Source organism: Erpetoichthys calabaricus, chromosome 2 (genome assembly GCF_900747795.2).
Source record: "Erpetoichthys calabaricus chromosome 2, fErpCal1.3, whole genome shotgun sequence".
NCBI lineage: Eukaryota > Metazoa > Chordata > Cladistia > Polypteriformes > Polypteridae > Erpetoichthys > Erpetoichthys calabaricus.
In genome coordinates this window covers 50,991,735-51,011,009 of record NC_041395.2, presented here as the reverse complement: position 1 = coordinate 51,011,009, position 19,275 = coordinate 50,991,735, and positions in this window count along the sequence as shown.

Here is a 19,275-nt window from a genome sequence, read left to right as displayed (position 1 = left end):
GCTGTAATCGATTTGCCTGTGCTGTGTGAGACGCCCGTTGTAGCCTTCCTTGCCGTTAACGTATGTCTGAGACGGGAGGTGTTTCGTTTTGAATCCGTGCCTGTTGCGATGCAGCACTTTGATTGATAGTTTGCGTCATGTGGATCTAGGATGTAGATTTGTGCATATTTGCGTTGTTGATTTGTTTCAGGGTGCACTGTTCCAATGCGATGCAGTATTTGTGCACATATGCGAAAGTAGTATGGGCCATTGCCTTTTGGTGGCCTGATATTTACTCCGGTATATGCAAAAGCAAATGAACCATTGTAGGATCTAATGCAGTTCATAAAGTTTTTACTTTTAGGTACATCGTTAGTTAGAAGCTTTAGTTGAGCTTTGCGTTTTTGGAGTCGAGACATTTTTTCTTTTAGAAATATGGATAAGTAATAAGGAGTATTGCACTCACTGTTAATATGGAGACTTTTCTGCGGTTGAACGGTTAATAGTGCCTTATTGTAATGAGATCCACCTATGCTGCATAGCCGTCTATTTTGTTGTTTCTTTCGTGTTCGTGTGTTTGTTCCTGTTATCCTTTCCTTTTCGTTTTGTACCCGTGACCGTGTATTCATGACTTGTTTCTTTCTCAGCATCCGAAATATGGATAAGTAATAAGAAGGGTCGCAGTCACTGTTAATATGTTTCCTTTTCTGCAGTTGAACGGTTAATAGTGCTTTATTGTAAGGAGATCCACCAATGCTGACACCTATGCTGTCTAGTGTGAAGGTGCTGACGTTCACTTTAGAATATGTGGCTTTGGGTGTGACTTCTTATGGATGTGGGGGGGGGGGATTGTTGAGGATTGTTGTCGCGCGAGCGTCTTCTTTCTTTTTGTGTTCCTGTGTCTTGTTGAATCCCCCTCTTTGTGTGTGTCCCGTCCCTCGCTTGTAGGGTCTGTGGGGTGGTTTTGTGTTCTTTTTTTTGTGTTCCATGGGCTTGTTGAATCCCCCTCTTGGTGTGTGTCCCGTCCGGTGCCTGTAGGGGGGGGGGGGGGGGGGGGGGTGCCTTGCTGTTGTGCGCGAGCCTCTTTTTTTTTTTTTTTTTTTTTTTTCGGGTCCAGTTTCGTGTGCAATGTGTTTCGTGCTTTTCCTGCGTTTGACTTTGCGCCTCATTTCTCCTTTTTGTATGTGCTCACTCCTTTTTTCTGTGGTCTTGTCCGCCACTCGCGGCCCCTTATCCGCCTTTGTCGCCCTCTTTTCTCCGCCTTTCTCCGACTCTCGCGGACTCTTTTTGCGCCTGCGCCTCTCGCGGCCCCTCATCCGCCTCTCTCGCCCTCTTTTGTCCGCCTTTCTCGGCTCCTCAGCCGACTCTCGTGGACTCTTTTTGCGCCTGCGCAGTACGTCTTTTTGCAGCTACGGCCCATGGCCGGATGTGCCTGCGTCCATCATCCGGTTTAGCATTCTCGGTTAGTAATATGGATGCCCAATTGGCTGTAGGGTTTGGACAGAGAATCTATACGTTTGTTTGCTTTACCTCTCTTTCTCTCTCTCACACCATCACAATGAAGAAGCATCTCACACACCATGGACTGAAAAGAAGACCACACTGAGAAGCACAACTCGGCAGCCATATTGAGACAGGCACGTGGCCTGTTCTGAAGAAAGCTGACTAAAAATGTTGACTTAACTAGGGATATTTTAAGTAACTAACAAATCTGTGTGCCGCCTGAAACTACACATTTAGCATTTATAGTATCAGGTTGTATGGTTGCCCATATTCAAATATACTTTGCTTATTGTTATTTTTTCATGAACATTATCAATAATACATTGTTTAAAGTTGTAACTTTGCTCCTGCTTGTCTTTTACTCTATGTAATTGCCTGAGGTTACAGATGTAGAAGGGAAGGTGGGGAGAAGTTGTAAAGTACAATACCTTATAAACAGTGCTAAATCCATGGGATTTGAGGCATTTTGACAAAGGCTACACAATAAAGAATACAAAAAGGGAAAGTAGAGTAACATAGAACTCTACTAAGACAAAACACAGACCCCTTCACATGTAAGTTTGTGCAGATTTTTTTGACAAATTCTTCAGCTGCCTTCACATCTGCACTTGCAGCATTTCACATTAAGCAATTCAAAACACTCGCTTGAACCATCCTGAACTAGCAGTAAACTGCACATCATATTCAGGTGTAGCTTTGTCTTTTAACATTCCAGGTAGACTCAGTCATGGTGCTGAGGGGGATTCAATTGTAGGTCGGATGCTTTATCTAGTTCATAAGCAACTTTTCTATATCCAATTGAGTTATTTGTTTGTGTGACATGATTTATGCGGTGGAAACTCTGAGAAAAGCCTTGCTGAGCGACACAACACTACACAGCACTCCTGCTGCACAACGCACCCACTACAAGACATGGATGTTCAATAGCTGGTATTACTCCTCAGTAAAATAATCCTCCCATAATCTTATTCTTACCTGTGCATGTACGGTGCCTTAGATACTTTAGATACTTAGTTTCTTTTTATTGCAGGTAACCAGCTGGTACTGATTTATCTGATATCTTAAAGGTAGGATGAGGCGGTTTGCTATTGTTTACCTGTACCCTTTATGGATATGTTACCTGTGGCTGTACAGTATACAGTACATTACTTCATTATAATTTCACTTGCTTTTTCATTTAATGAAATCCAGCTTGTACTGATATCTGTGATATTTTCAAGGTATGATGAGGTATTTAACTACTGTTTAGAGGTGATCCTTCTGTGATCTGGAATTTTCACTAATCCAGCACTTCTCAGGTCCCAGTGGTGAAACGTGAAACTGTATATACAGTATATATATATATATATATATATATATATATATATATATATATGTGTGTGTATATATATATATATATATATATATATATATATATATATATATATATATATATATATATATATATATATATATATATATATATATATTGTGATAGTTTGAGGCTCTGTGACCCCTTGAACTAGACTAGACGTCAGATATCAGGTAAAAGTCCAAATAATGATTTATTAATAATAATAATTGTGCACAAAGCACCCTCCTCTCCATAATACTCAATAATAATAATAATAATAACAACAATAAACAATAATCCTCCACACTCCCAGACGCGTTGCCACCCTTCCACCCAGCTCAGCTCGATGTCTGGGATTTCCCATAGTCCTTTTATATTTCCTGACCCGGAAGTGTTTCCCATCCTACAGTCCATGTGATTTCTTATCACTTCCGGGTCAGATAAAAAGTCCTTTTCTTCAACCCGGAACTTGCCTACGATGAACTTCCGGGTTATAGGGCACAAACTCCTCTCTGGGCCTCCCTGCAGCGTCATCTGTTGGCCCCTGTGATATCCAGCAGGGCTGTAAAGGAAAACTCCATCGTTCATGATTCCCTGCTGGTATTCGGGGCACTTCCATGCAGCAGGGACAGCTCCATCTGGCGGCCTGGGGGTGTTGGCCAGGGTGACAGGCCGGCCATATCCCACAATATATATGTATATATATATATATATATATATATATATATATATATATATATATATATATATATATATATGTGTGTGTGTGTATATATATATACATATATATATATATATATATGTGTGTGTATATATATATATATATATATATATATATATATATATATATATATGTGTATATATACAGTATATATATACACACATAAAAACCACTCAAAAAAAATTAAAGGAACACTTTGAAAACACATCAGATCTCAATGGGAAAAAATCCTGCTGGATATCTCTACTAATATGTACTGGGTAATGTGTTAGGAACGAAAGGATGCCACATTGTTTGATGGAAATGAAAATTATCAACCTACAGAGGGCTGAAATCAAAGACACCCCGAAAATCAAAGTGAAAAAATGATGTGCCAGGCTAGTCCATTTTGCTGAAATTTCATTACAGCAACTCCAAATCGTACTCAGTTGTTTGTATGGCCCCCACATGGTTGTATGCATGCCTGATAATGGATGGTGTCCTGAGGGATCTCCTCCCAGATCTGGATCAGGACATCACTGAGCTCCTGGACCATCTGAGGTGCAACCTGGCGGCATTGGATGGACCGAAACATAATATCCCAGAGGTGTTCAGTTGGATTTAGGTCAGGAGAGCGTGGGGACCAGTCAGTGATATCAGTTCCTTCATTCTCCAGGAACTGCCTGCATACTCTCGCCACATGAGGCCAGGCATTGTCATGCACCAGGAGGAACCCAGGACCCACTACACCAGCATAGGGTCTGACAATGGGTCCAAGTATTTCATCCTGATACCTAATGGCAGTCAAGGTGCCGTTGTCTGGCCTGTAGAGGCCTGTGCATCCCTCTGTGGATATGCCTCTCCAGACAATCACTGACCCACCACGAAATCGGTCATGCTGAATGAGGTTACATGCAGCATAACATTCTCCATAGCTTCTCAAGACCTTTTCATGTTTGTCACATGTGCTTAGGGTGAACCTGCTCTCATCTGTGAAAAGCACAGGGCACCAGTGGTGAACCTGCCAATTCTGGTATTCTATGGCAAATGCCAGAACTCCACCATGCTGGGCAGTGAGCACAGGGCCCACTAGAGGACGTCTGGCCCTCAGGCCACCCTCATTAATTCTCTGATTGTTTGGTCACAGACGTTCACACCAGTGGCCTGCTGGAGGTCATTTTGTAGGGCTCTGGCAGTGCTCATCCTGTTCCTCCTTACCCAAAGGAGCAGATACCAGTCCTGCTGATGGGTTAAGGACCTTCTACGGCCCTGTCCAGCTCTCCTAGAGTAACTTCCTGTCTCATGGAATCTCCTCCATGTCCTTGAGACTGTGCTGGGAGACACAGCAAACCTTCTGGTACGTATTAATGTGCCATCCTGGAGAAGTTGGACTACCTGTGCAACCTCTGTAGGGTCCAGGTATCGCCTCATGCTACCAGCAGTGACACTGACCGTAGCCAAATGCAAAACTAGTGAATAAACAATCAGAAAAGATAAGGAGGGAAAAATGTCAGTGGCCTCCACCTGTTGAACCATTCCTGTTTTGGGGGTTGTCTCATTGTTGCCCCTCTAGTGCACCTGTTGTTAATTTCATTAACACCAAAGCAGCTGAAACTGATTAACAACCCCCTCTGCTACTTAATATATATATATACGTATTTATATACTCTATATATATATAAGTAATGAAACAGATATGAAACTGTGAAAGGTTTGGTGTAACAACTGGTAATCCCATTTCATGGCTAATAAAAAAGAGGAAAAATACACAGCTCACAAGTGTATAAAATGTTTGCCATATGCCACACAAAGAAAATCAGGAGGAGGATTGATCTGTCCACCAGTGTTAGTCCATCAATGAATGCTGACGTCCGGTGGCTGCATATTGCCAACCCAGTATGGGTGGGCATTCTTAGAGGAAGCAGAAACTGATTCATTGGTCTTCTGGCTGGCGAGTGTCTGAACTGTGGAATGAAAACAAGACAGTACCCTTCTCTCTGCATGGGGTAGTACTACTCATGATTAGAAAGCCCTGATGATGTTCCCCTTGGACGCGTGCTTGGCAATATCTCTCTGTTATTAAAAAAAAATCTTGGGATGAGATTTTTTTCCTGTGACGAGATGTGATCTTTTGAAGAGAGACAGAGAGACATTTTCACGTTAAGTCACATCATACTTACAACCTTTGGAAGCAAGTCCCATGATATACATGCAGAGCAGGTTAGAGATAATGGAATTAGGAAAACTCAAAAGTCTCAAAAACATGAAAGTAAAGATCGCATTAGCGCAAATAAACGGAAAATATTACTCAGTGAAATAATGGAAAAGCAAAAAGAGATCGAATAGTGTTTGAGGATGTCAGGGGGAGAAGAGAGACAAGGCAGTGAGACAAAAGGACAGCTGCTGTACAGGCTTTTAAACATTCAAAGTGCCGCGTGAGATGAAGATCACGTGGCACAGCAGATGATCGAGCAAAGAGGAGGCAAAAAAAACCAAATGTATTTGTTTCCCATTGTATCACCGTTAAAGAGGGGTTTTGGAGGAGCAACCGCATCTCCTTGGGGTGCATTCAGCTGCCCTCTTCAGACTGGCTCGTAGCACTTGTGGGGGGTGAGGGGTAGGCGAGCAAAGTGCAGATCACGCGGCACAGCAGCAGCAGCAAGCCAGCAACCGATCAAGCAAAGAGGAGGTAAAAAAACTGCATTTGTTTTCCATTGTATCACCGTTAAAGAGGGGTTTCGGAGGAGCGACCGCGTCTTCGTGGGATGCGTTCAGTCCCCTTCTTCACAACGGCGCATAGCACTAGGGGGTGTTGGCAAGCAAAGCGAGCAGGGGGCGAAGCCTCCTAGTATAAGTATAAAATAAGATTAGTTGGTTTTAATAAAGAAACATCTGTACTTTAAATATGACATGTACTGATGTATTATCTTAAAAACTCAGGTTTTATCATCCTGCTCCATTGTGTGACCAGGGATCTTTGTCAGTGAGGGATTTTGGAGAGCCTAATTCTTTTTGATGGGAACTTTTATTTGGTATAATCAAGTCACTCCAACTAGTGCAGGATCATAAAGGAGCTCAATGTCATAACGTCTTTGAGCCCTGTAAGCAGCCACATCACAAGAAATGTACATTCACTGGAGGTATTGTGGTCAAACTTTTAGTAAACAGGAAGAATGTGCAAAGGTGTTGAAATGCAGCATTTGGTTTTGCTATCACAGTCTTATGCTTCCACAGTCAATATGTCTGTCTGCCGCCACCATCTAGATAAGGATGTTAATTACAGCAAGACGTGAGACACTCCAGCAACAACTATGCAGTGTTGCTCTGCCTTTGAAGAAGGTACATTGAGAGCTATTCTTAACTTTGTAATATGTCAAAGCAAATATGTTATTCATCAAGTAATAAATTACAGTTAGCACCTAAAGCAGAGTGAGCATTTTTAAATCTGAAGGAGGTACCCTGCACTCATTAACAACATTGTTTTAAAATATTACCACAAACAGACTCAACCAACAGTGGCTTAGGGTGACTTTGGCTAATTAAAGACTGGCTTTAGAGGCCCCACAGTATGAGGTTTGGAGAGGTCAGCTTACAGTTTACTGAGAATGTTGTGGTCCTACACAGCAAGTGGAGTAAAATAAGGAACATAATGCCAGGGGTTTAGATTACTATGGTGCCCTGAAATGGAGGGATCTGAAGCCACTGCAGCCCACCAGGCCTGGAGTTGGACATGCCTGATGTAGAAAAAGTGTTGTCATTTCTACATGGTGTGACTGAAATATATGCAAATGAATCTGAATTGTTTGATTTGTAATTTTAAACTGTGGAGCAGAGGGGTAAATCTCAGGTTTGTCCCAAACATAATGGAGGCTCTGACTGTAGTCACCAGGAATTACTGAAAGAATGTGGATTATAACATTTTGGTGCAAGCTTGAAGAGAGTTTTTAAGAAGAGGTAACAGTTAATCTGGTATACGTTCCTCGTTTCCTTCTGTTAGCATCCCCAATGTCTCTGAAACTCTGAAATATTTAAGATAACAGGGCTACAGAAGAGAGGAGTGTATAGTGTCTAAGTATGAAAAGAAGAAAAAAATGACCTAAAAAAACAGAAAAGATATTTTATTTGTCCTTTGTTTTCTGAACCTTTTTTTCTCATTACAGGGTGACTGGGAACAGAGCTTACCTCACCAGCATTGGGTACAAACGTGTAGAGCAGGGATCTCAAATTCCAGTCCTGGTGGGCTGCACTGGCTGCAGGTTTTCCTTCTAACCCTCTTCTTAATAAGTGACCTGTTTTTGCTGCTAATTAACCTCTTTTCAATTAATTTTAATTGACTTGCTCTTCAAGACTCAGCCCCCTCAATTGTTTCGGTTTCCTTAATTAGTAGCTAAACAATAATGAGATACAAAATGAACCAAAACATGACCAGCAAACTGTGTCCATCACACAATATCTGAAAATAAAGAAAGATGAAAGTCTCAGGAATGCCGATCTGCTCAGGTCCCCAAAACATTTTAACAGTGCTTTTAGAAAGAGAAAATCAACAATTTCGGAAATATATGCCATTGCACAATGACAGCAGCAACAAGCCATGGAATTAAAGAACGAGTGTAATTAACAACAAGGCTTGGCACCTAATTAAGCAACTGGTTGTAGTTTGAGGCCCTGACTTAGTTGGTCTTCTGTTGGCTCACTCACGTCACATTTCATTTTTGTTTAATGAAAGAAATGAAGCAATTCAGAGGAATAATTGTTCTGTCTTGGTAGAGTAATATTTTGCTCTACTTTCCCCTTTTGTATTATTAATATGTAGCCTTTGTCAGAATGCCTCAAATCTCCCAGACTTACCACTATTTATAAGGTATTGTACCATATAACTTCTACCCACCTTCCCTTCTACATTTACAGTATAACCTCACACAATTAGGTGTAGTAAAAGAGAAGCAGGAGTTAAGTTACAATTTAAACAATGTATTATTGATAATATTCATAAATAATAACAATATACAAAGTACATTTGAATATTGGCAACCATACAACCTGATAAAGGTTGATGTGTAGTTTCAGGCAGCACATATACTTGTTAGTTACTTAAAAATGTCTCTAGTTAAGGCATCATTGGTGGTCAGCTTTCTTCAGAAAAGGCCGCATGCCTGTCTCAATATGGCTGCCGAGCTGTGCTCTTCATTGTGTTGTCCTTTTCAGTTCATGGTGTGAGATGGTCTTCCATCAGTTTGGTAAGAGAGAGAGAGAGCAAGGGAGTGAACAAATGTATAGGTTTTCTGTCTAACCCCTAGAGCCAATAAGGTGTCATGGTACTTAAAGGCTTTTGATACAAGCCAGTTCCAAACAGCCATACTTCATACCAATGGGGGGATAGAACACCTTCACACCTGCCCCCAAAACCATATGTTAATGTAAAGCTTGGCAGTTAGGCAGCCTGGCTTTCCTGTGGGGGTTGAGAGAGACTTCAGCAGAGAAATATTGGCCAAACTTGTTTGAGGCACTCCCCCACTTCCCCCCCAAACCTATCGTAAAATTACAAAGAGACTCAGTCCTAAAGGGGAGCTGGGGTTCATAGACCATCACCATTGCTGTTATTATCAATACTAACATATTTATCAACTTGTATGCAAAATTTCACAATGAAGAAATTCAGGGGAACAAATCTTTAAAAACAAGTCCATTAAAATTAATTCAAAAGAAATTAATTAGCAGCAGAAACAGTGCACTAATTAAGGAAAGGGATAGAAGGAAAACCTGCAGCCACTGGGGCCCTCTAGGACCTTAATTGGGGACTGCTGGTGTATAGAATTGGGGCCCTCATACAAAGTTGGCATTGGGACCCTCCTATCAGGCCAGTTTAGTAAGTAACCTAACCTGCACACGTTTGCAGTAAGTGAAGAAAATCCATGCAGACGCTAGTAGAATGTGTCCAGTCCATAGAGATGTTCGCTGGTACTGTGGGGCTTAGCCATTGCACCACTGTGCCTGTCCTATTATTTAAACCTTATTATTTTCATTTCATTTTGTAATACTTTTAGTTCAACATTTAAACCATTAAATATGAGATCATTTACTTAATTTGGTAGGAAAGAGATACAGTACGTTTTTCTTTCAAATATGTACATTCTTATAGACTTTGGAACAGTTGGAGTTTTATGCAAAGTTAAAAACTTCTAATAAAGCACAGACAGCATGACACTGAAATGAACAACGAAAACTGAGAAGATCATCAAAAAGTTGAAACTTTTGATCATGTGAAATCATTGTTTTCACATCCTTACATTGTTGTTTATTTGAAGACCACTGATTAGCAAAGCTACATCAGCGATTTCATCAAAACCAAACTATATTGTTGAAAGCACAGGGATAGATAGATAGATAGATAGATAGATAGATAGATAGATAGATAGATAGATAGATAGATAGATAGATAGATAGATAGATAGATAGATAGATAGATAGATAGATAGATAGATAGTGTGAGGGATGGCCGACAGCTTATCCCAGCAAATACCCCCAAGCTGCCAGATGGAGCCATCCCTGCAACATGGAGGGGCCCGAATTCCAGCAGGGGATCATGGAACTTGGAGTCTTTCATCACAGCCCTGCTGGATACCGTGGGGGCCGCCAGGGGACGCTGCAGGGAGGCTCAAGGACTTATATTTTCCATATAACCCGGAAGTACTTCCCAGTCACGGGGACAGAAGAAATGATGTACTTCCGGGTTGAAGAAAAGAAGGAGTTTGCATCTGACCCGGAAGTGCTGGGAAATCACACAGACTGCGGGAAAGAAGATATAAAAGGACTATGGGAAACCCCAGAAAGTTAAGCCGAGTTGAGAGGAAAGGTGACTGAGCTGCTGGGTGGATTGGAGGAATTGTTATTTGTATATTATTGATTATTTATTGAGTATTGTGGAGTGGAGGGTGCTTTGTGCATTGTATAATTATAATAAAGTCAATATTTGGACATTTATCTGGTGTCTGCCGCCTTGTCTGAGGGTTCAAGGGGACAACAGCACCCCCTATCTGTCATGATAGATAGATAGATAGATAGATAGATAGATAGATAGATAGATAGATAGATAGATAGATAGATAGATAGATAGATAGATAGATAGATAGATAGATAGATAGAAAGCTGTCAATGTCATTAATCCAACCACAACTGTGTGAACTGGAAGTTTTTTTGATACTCAGAATCATTTGCGTAAAGAACTGCTTCCAGGCGTCTGTCTTGAATGCATTTCCCTTGAGTATGTGATCCAAACATCTAACTCTGACTGGCTGTGTGTGACACTTTGTCACTTTACCAGCCTGAGGTCCAATTGGACAAACAAAAGAAATAAATGAATAGTATCTCAAATGTATGATATAAAGGTGTTAGCCAAAAAATAATATTAAAAACAATGGATAACACTAAAAACAGAAAATGCTAACTACTTCAATCACAATTGGACATGTTGTGCAGTGTTCCTGAGAATTAAACATATTGTTCAATACACACAAATCAGAAAAATTGTTGTGTAGCAGTATTTATATATCTGAATACTGTGAAAATGAAAAGCAAGTAGAAAACTGTAACAAATTTGCATTGTGAAGGTTAGGGGGTGTGGAGGATTGCCGGCTTTCCAGTCCGGCCCTCACCCCCAGGCCGCTAGGAGGAGCCCTCCGGACAGCATATTGGTGCCCCGAGTTCCAGCAGGGCCTCATGGACTTTGTAATTTCTATACACAGCCCTGCTGGATACCTTGGGGGCCACCAGGAGTCGCTGTGAAGGGCCTCATGGACTCTTGCATGCCCTATAACCCGGGAGTGCATCTCAGTCACGTGACTGGAAGAAGCGACGTGCTCCCGGGATGAAGAAAAGGACTGTTTGCCCTGACCCGGAAGGAAAACGGACTTCTGGGTTTGGTTTGGAACCACTTCCGGGTCGGGGGCTATAAAAGGACTATGGGTAAGCCCAGACACTGAGCAGTCCCAGGTTTAAATAAATGGGTATTTATTATATTAATACCTCACAACATGCACCAAGCATGATTTACTTGTCCTCCAAGCACCTCTCCTCTTTCCACAGCGCTGCCCTCTTCCATTTGAGTGTTGCTCATCCTTCTCTTAGCTCTGACTCGCCTGGAAAAGGGGGTGAGGTCCCTTTTATTGAGGACCCGGGAGTTCTTCTGGTGCCATCGCTTTCGCCCATTGGAAGTACTTCCAGGTCACACGGAAGTCCAACATAACAGGGTGTACATCTCCATGCAACCCCTCTTGCGGCACCCATGGACCCAACCAAGGCTGTGCTACCGGACTATAACTCCCAGTATTCCCTGAACATACTCCCCAGAGACAGTCCCTCCCTGTCTTCTTTTATCCTGACCAGGGAAGATGCTCTGCATATGTCCAGTCTTGACGCCTGTCCATTTGTTTGGAAGGAACCTTCCCGACTCCTTGCAAGGGTGCCCGTCTATCTTGTATGCTGCCTCCAATATATATATATATATATATATATATATATATATATATATATATATATATATATATATATATATATTTATATATACACACACACAGTATACACACACCAGAATGACTTAAAGTCATACTGAGGCATTATGTAGGCATATTCTTATTGGTTAAATTAATGAATACATAGATTGATATATATACAGGGTATATACAGTATATATAAAGTCACATTTTTGTGAAATGATTATTTATCAGGTCTTTCACTTCATGACTGTTGGCAAAAACTCAACGAAACCTGAGTTTGCATATTTTGAGGTTTTCTTTAGCAGCTAGTAAGGACATCTTTTCTCTTGATATTGTTTGACAGGGCACACATCAGTCCTTGTCTCAGCTTGTTTTAAGCATGTCCTGCTTCAGCGTTTGGAGGTTCACTCAGACTGTTTTAGTAAGTGCAGCTTCCTAATATGGGTTGTTGCCAAATGCTTTGTGGTATAAAATCTTTCCTAAATTCTGGCCAAAACTGAGTTTGAAATTGTGCCAAGCCAAGGACTTTCCTCAGTGCATATTTTAATCTAATCATCTTGATTGTGAATGACAGCCGTGACGATGGAGAAGCTGTGTTGTGTGTGGTAATGTTTGAAAAGGAGAGCACTTACTAGCAATAAGATAATGTTAACAGTGTGCTGGGCCTTGAGGACAGCAAGCAAACCATTAGGTACATTTAACTTGCTAAACTTCAAGTGCATTGACTCAAAACCACTACAGAAGGATGTTTACCAGAATGTCTTTTCAGCTTCTGCATATACAGTAATGCAGGCTGGCATAGAAAAAAGTAACACAGTGCACAGTATGGAGACATAGTCAAGTGTTAACAGATGTCTTATCTGGAGTGGTGATGTGAGAACATCCAATATGATAAGCAAAAACAGATTGTCTTGCAATTATCCCTTTCTGGTAAACTATGTTCCAGACACATTGTTAGTAATTAAAGATGTGTTGTTCTTAACACAATGTGGCTTTCTCTAATTTATTAATGAGAAAATTGAGCGCTTTGAGTAGTGAGAAAAGCGCTATATAAATGCAAAAAATTATTATTATTATTATTATTATTTATCTCTCATAGTCATAAGCTGAGACAACCACTTTTAGCCACAGGATCAGAGATGTAATGCATGTTTTTCATCAAAAACATCAAAAAAGGATACAAATGTTACATTATATTCTTTGTAATAGACATTTTCAAATGACATAGAAAGTAAGAATTTCAATATGACAAGAGGAGACCATTGAATCCGTCAAGGTTGTCTATTTAGCTGACAACTATTTTGTCTGACTATGTTATACAAATGCTCTATAAAAGTTGTCAAGGCTTCCACTTCAGCTATATAACTTAGTAGCTGTGAATTCCCATGACCCTCTGTGTGATTAACTACTGCCTGCCGTCCTTCTTAAATGCTTACTTAATTACTCAGTACTTACTGACTTCACCCCTCCTGGAGCATAGGTCATCCATGACCATTCACAAGGGACTCCTCTCCTGTGCTGCTGCCACCAGTTGATCCCATCTCAAGTCCAACTCTCTGACATTTGCGTTAAGTTGCCTGCTCCAAGTGTTTCACATATGTCCTCGCTTACGCTTCCCTTGCGGGTTCTAAACTACAGCCTGTCTTGTGATGTTGGTTCCTGGCTGTCTCAGACTGTGACCAATCCACACCTACCTCCTCCTCAGGATCTCCTTCTCTGTGGGGTGCTGCAAGGTTTGTCTGCCACAGCTCTATATTATAGATGGTCTCTGGCCAGTGAATCCGCAGGATGCAACATAAGCAGTAATTAATGAAATGCTGGGATTTCCTCAGGGAGGTCTTTGTCTCATTGTCTTTGCTTCACTTGATTTTTGTGTTGAATGAAGAAAGCTTGGTGCTTTAGCAAAACTCTTTGGGGTTCCAGAAGTTCCTCAGCTGAATAAAGGCTGCTCTCACCTTGCTGATCTGGGTCTTTACATCTGTATTTTTCTGCCTTGTTTGTCCATCCACACTGCCCAATTACTGTAAGTGAAGTAATTGAAGGAGTCCACTTTTTCTAGATGTTCTCCCTCAAGCCAGACTGACTTTTCACAGTCTGCTTGGTTTTTCCCAAATGGGTGTTAGGCCTCACCTGGGCTGAGAAAGCAAATAGATCTGAGGCTTTCTGTTGCTCCTGTCCCTTCTTAAATGCACATCTGCTTAATTCTGACTCATGTCTTTGAGTATATAATTCACTATTAAACTGGAAACATTTCCCTGGATTAGTTTTATTGATGTCTTAAACAATTTAATTTCTGAAGATGGTCCACAACTTTCTCTCTTTAAGGCTTAAGACTTTTAATTCTTTAATTCCTGTCAGAGGTAAACACTGTTGTGATTCATGACACCAAATGGCAAAAGGAGTATTAAAATGTCCAAAATAAACAGGCTAGAGTAGGACCACTCTGGATGTGCCTGTGAAAATAAGTCTCACCCCAGGCAGCCAGATCCCAAAATGCAAAAGGCAGGCTTTCAAAATGGTGCACTGGCTTACAAAATTCAAGAAAACATTCAAAATACTCAGAAATTCCCTTCAATGAAGAGTAGTAATCATTAAACTTTCGGATTGGATGACACGGCCAATGAAGAATGCTTATAAATTATTATTTTTTTATAAACAGGAGAAGCATAGAACATAGCTAAAAAGGAAAAAAATACAAAGTAATCCCAAAAAAGGTTAGCAATGAAAAGACAACCCAAGCTAAACAAGACAAATGTGCAAAGCAAAGAATCAGAGTGAAAAACAAAGGAAAGGAATCTAAAAACTAAGAAGTCCAACAGTCCTCACATGATGCTGTCTTCACATTTCTAAGTGACTTACTGCTGGGACCACCTCATGCACCAGAATATAAAAGTGGAGGGCGGACCCTGCTGCAGTGGTGTTAGGGTGGACCTGCCTTGTGGGATTCTACCCATAGAACAGAAGGAATATATCTAAACATGTTAACTACACTACATATTAATACAAAATAAACAATAAGCACAATATTAAGAAGAATAACGTAAAAACAAAAACACTTGAAAATGATACTTCAAAAACAATTGAAATATGGAAAATAAACATAGCCCAGGGAATACAACCCTGCTCTAATGTAACAAACATATTCTTTTCCTCGAAGCAGAAGATTATTCTAAGATTTTATTGATTAGATCTTGCCATATTTAAAAAAAAGTTTTGAACAGATCATCTGAGTGAGAATTTCATTTTTCTAATTTCAGATTGTATAGGACATCACTTACACACTGACTTAAAGGTGGTGAGTTGGGATTCTTCCAGTTGAGCAAGATAAGTCTACATGCTAATAGAGAGGTAAAGTCAATTACAGTTTGTTTGTCCTTCTTCAGTTTAAGCCCACCTGGGAGTCCATCAAACGCAGCTGTTAATGGGTTAGGAGTGACTGTCACACCAAGGCTGTCTAATAGGCATTCAAAGATTTTTGTCCATTACGATGTTAATTTAGTGCATGCCCAAAACATGTGGCACAGTGAGGCTGGAGCTCGATTGCAGTGTTCGCAGGTTACATCTTGTCCTAGTAACATTTTAGATCATTTTAATTGAGATAAATGTGCTCGACAGAAGTTAAATAACTGTGTACTTTGTGCATATGGAGCTACACTGTATTCTGTACATGGCTGCCTTCCACGCCTTTTCTGAAATGCTAAGCAAAGGATCCTTTCCCCATTATGACCTGGGATCTTTGAAAGGAAGGGAATTTAAAATGTTTTTAGAAATTGTGGAGTTTCTATCTGAGTCATCAAGACCGATCAATATTTCTTCTGGAATAGAAATTGGTTCAAGGTGAGGAAAATTGGGCAGGTTCAGTTTAGCAAAGTTTCTAGCTTGAAATTTGTGGAAAACTTGTGTTGATAAGAAGTTAAATTTGAGGCTTAATTGCTCATAGGATGCAAAAACATTATCGATATACACATCTCTAAATAGTTGCAGATAAGAGTAAACATTTAAAAGGCCCACGAGTTCTTTTAATTCCTGTCATATATTGCTGTTTTCTAAAATTTTTGTTTTGAAATTCTTCACCTTTTTCCGAGTTCTAGTACTAGTTTTGATTTTGGGTTAAACCCTAAAATGTATTATCGAAGGATAAGTGAAAGTCACCGCATTTATTACTAAATTTTCAGTTTTTACACCTTAAGATTAACACACACCTCCACACAAAAATACAGAAATCCAGTTCACACAGTTATGTATGAGTGATGCCTAACTAACAGTCACTCTGTAATATTTCACAAGGGATCCCATCCACATCAGAATGTATGAGTGAAGCTCACTATGCCTGTCACTCCTCAGCACTCCGCATGGGACTCAATATCACTGGCACTAATACATTTATGAGTATCTCTGAGACACATTAATGTTCATCTTGCTACTGTTCAAGTTTGTCCCTTCGCCATTGTTCTCTGGAATGACATCCAGGCCAAAGTACGTTTGTGCCTTGTGACCAAGGTTTCTGAAATAACCTACATGTCCCCACAACCCTATATTGAAATCTTGGTATTTGCAAGAAAGTATCTTAGTGGGTGTTAATATAAAAGTAAATAGTAATAATAACTAGATTAATTTGATTAGATTTTTGTAGGAACAGTATGGTCCAAAAAACAATTGCTGGGGTCAGCTTCCATTGAGGGGAGAGGTAGCAGGACAAATAGGTAACGTCCTTTTTGCCTTATCTCATTTAATTCTCAAAGCCGTTTCATTCAATTCACCAATTCAGAATAACAGATAGTGGCCAAGCCAGTATTTAAACGCAGCAACACTATTTACATTGTCACTGGGTCTCCCCATGACATACTTTATAACAAAAGAGAACAGGAGGAAACCAAAAATCCTCTGAGCCACTGGGTATAAGTGGTTCCAGCTTTATTGTGAAGGCTCATCTTTAGCTACCAAAGCCCTTTACGGCTTGGGTGGCTTTACACTGAAACGTTATAAGTGGAGGGAGCTGGCCTGTCAGGGTGAATCAAAGCCTTAATAAAAGCATTGTTCCTCTGGCAACTTAATTAGGCCAATGATGCGATCAAATCCTTCTCTCCAAGAGGCCCTGAAATGCCCGGATCCTTACTGAAAAGATGTTATTTAATATTTAATGAGCAGGTGATGAACTTAGGAGGAGAGGTCTCACAGATCGTCTGGCTTTGCTAACTAAATATAAAAGCCGTTCAGTCCATTGTTCATTCTTAGTGTCCAGAATGAATCAGTTCATTATCAAGTCTTTTTGCTCAATTATTAAAAATGTCATTCCTGTAGGTGGTTAGTGACTACCTTGAGCATGCTCTTGTGTCAGTCACTTGATAAAAACTGATTTGATGATATGGTTTTGGGTGGCATTCTTGGTTTTGATGCCATGCTGTGGTGCTTAGCATGAAAATCCAGTGTCCAAAAGAGTCTTTATATTTCTATTCCTTATATGTGGTTTGCCCACCTCCCTATGCGACTACTTGAGTGGTGAACCCATGGAATGTAAATGAGCCCAGATGTAGCTCACTGAACTGAGATGATAAGATCAGGTAATATTAGGAATCTTAATTGCTTCAATGTGGTTCTTAATTTCTTCAGTGTGGTTGTTACATAATAAGCCCCCCAAAATGAATTGATGCAAAATTTATGTCTTTTTAATATGAAATTGACCTAATGGTGTTTTGTAGATTTGATGTATCATTGAAGTGTAACAATTATATTGAGCTGTATATTTATGTTTAAAATGATGTCAAATTAATTTAAGTTACTTTCTTGTTGTTCTTGGCTTTAACTTCTCTATTTATTTTCTGTTTTTCTGTTTAAATATTATTTGTGTTTTCTTTCTTTCTGTTATTACTGTCTAGTTCCTAATGTGTTTGTAAGGATGCCAATTTAGTTTGTTAATTTTCTTGCCATTTCTCTTATTTATTGCATGTTGAACCTAAAGTGGGCAGTACCCCCTATGTTGACACTCGAGAGTTCCAAGTTTCGAGCAGTCCTAAAAATGACCACTAGAGGGGGAAATCCCATTAAAAAAAATGGGCTAGTTACACAGAGGGCCAAGAAGAATCTATATAAAATTAAATTTATTCTTAATGATAATGCTCTAGCATAACTTGAAGCAAAATAAGGAGTTGCTGAAAACGATAGGACAATCCAAACACAATCCAGAGAATGATAAAACACTGAGAAGAAGGCCCAACTGTCAGAGGGGGACACTTTTACATTTTTTTTGTGCACTGGGTGGTTCCATTAGGCACCCACTGTTGGGACTGGGGGGTGAGAAGTTAAAAGGCTGTCTGTACTTATTAATGGTATTTGCTGTCCTGCAAGGGAGTCACTGCTTTGAAGTCTGACCTTGGAGGATGTCTGTATTTACCTGGCTTGGAAATATTGGTTTCTAATCAGCATGTCTGTACTTATTAATGGTATTTGCTGTCTTGCAATGGAGTCACTGCTTTGAAGTCTGGCCTTGGAGGATGTCTGTATTTACCTGGCTTGGAAATATTGGTTCCTAATCAGCATATCTGTACTTATTAATGTTTGGTAACCATACATTTTGTTAACTTGTGTTTTCATTAATTGTTAAACCCAGGCAATTTAGATGTGCCATTGATTAAACTGTTTGTCCAGGACTGACAACAGCAGGGACTGAAGTAAATATAAACTCCTGGCCAGCAGAAGGCAGGGGAGAGAGTCCACAGGAAACGCTGCCAAGACACTCGGGCAGGGCACAGGGGCCTTGCAGGCAGACAAGGGTACCTGGCTGGCACAACGTTTGGCACAAAGACGGCAACATTTACTTCCAGGGAGGAAGAGACAGCTTCACAAGGAGACGCCAGTTGTGGGTCCAGCGAAAGAGGGAAGCCGCATGAGAGAACCAAGCGAAGCTGACAAGCAATGAATGAGGCGTGCCTAGGTCCCAGCCACACAAGGAGCCCAGGGTGGAAGAAAAAGGAACAATGAAGAGACGCTGACAGGGAGTCAACAATTTGACACAGCTTCTGCCGGGGAACAGAGTGCATCCATGGACAGTTGAACAATTAAGTGTTGGGGTAACACTGTGCACAAACTGGACTCTGCACCAGTAAAGGTTGTATCCTCCAATTCTTGTTTTTAACGGACTTTTAGAGGGTGGACTGTGTACTTTCCTTTTAAAAAAAGGGAAATTGATTCCTGATATGTTTAGTTTTTGTTATGTTCGTTCATCTTTTTAATGTACCATATATTGTCTTGTACAATAGAACTTACTGTTG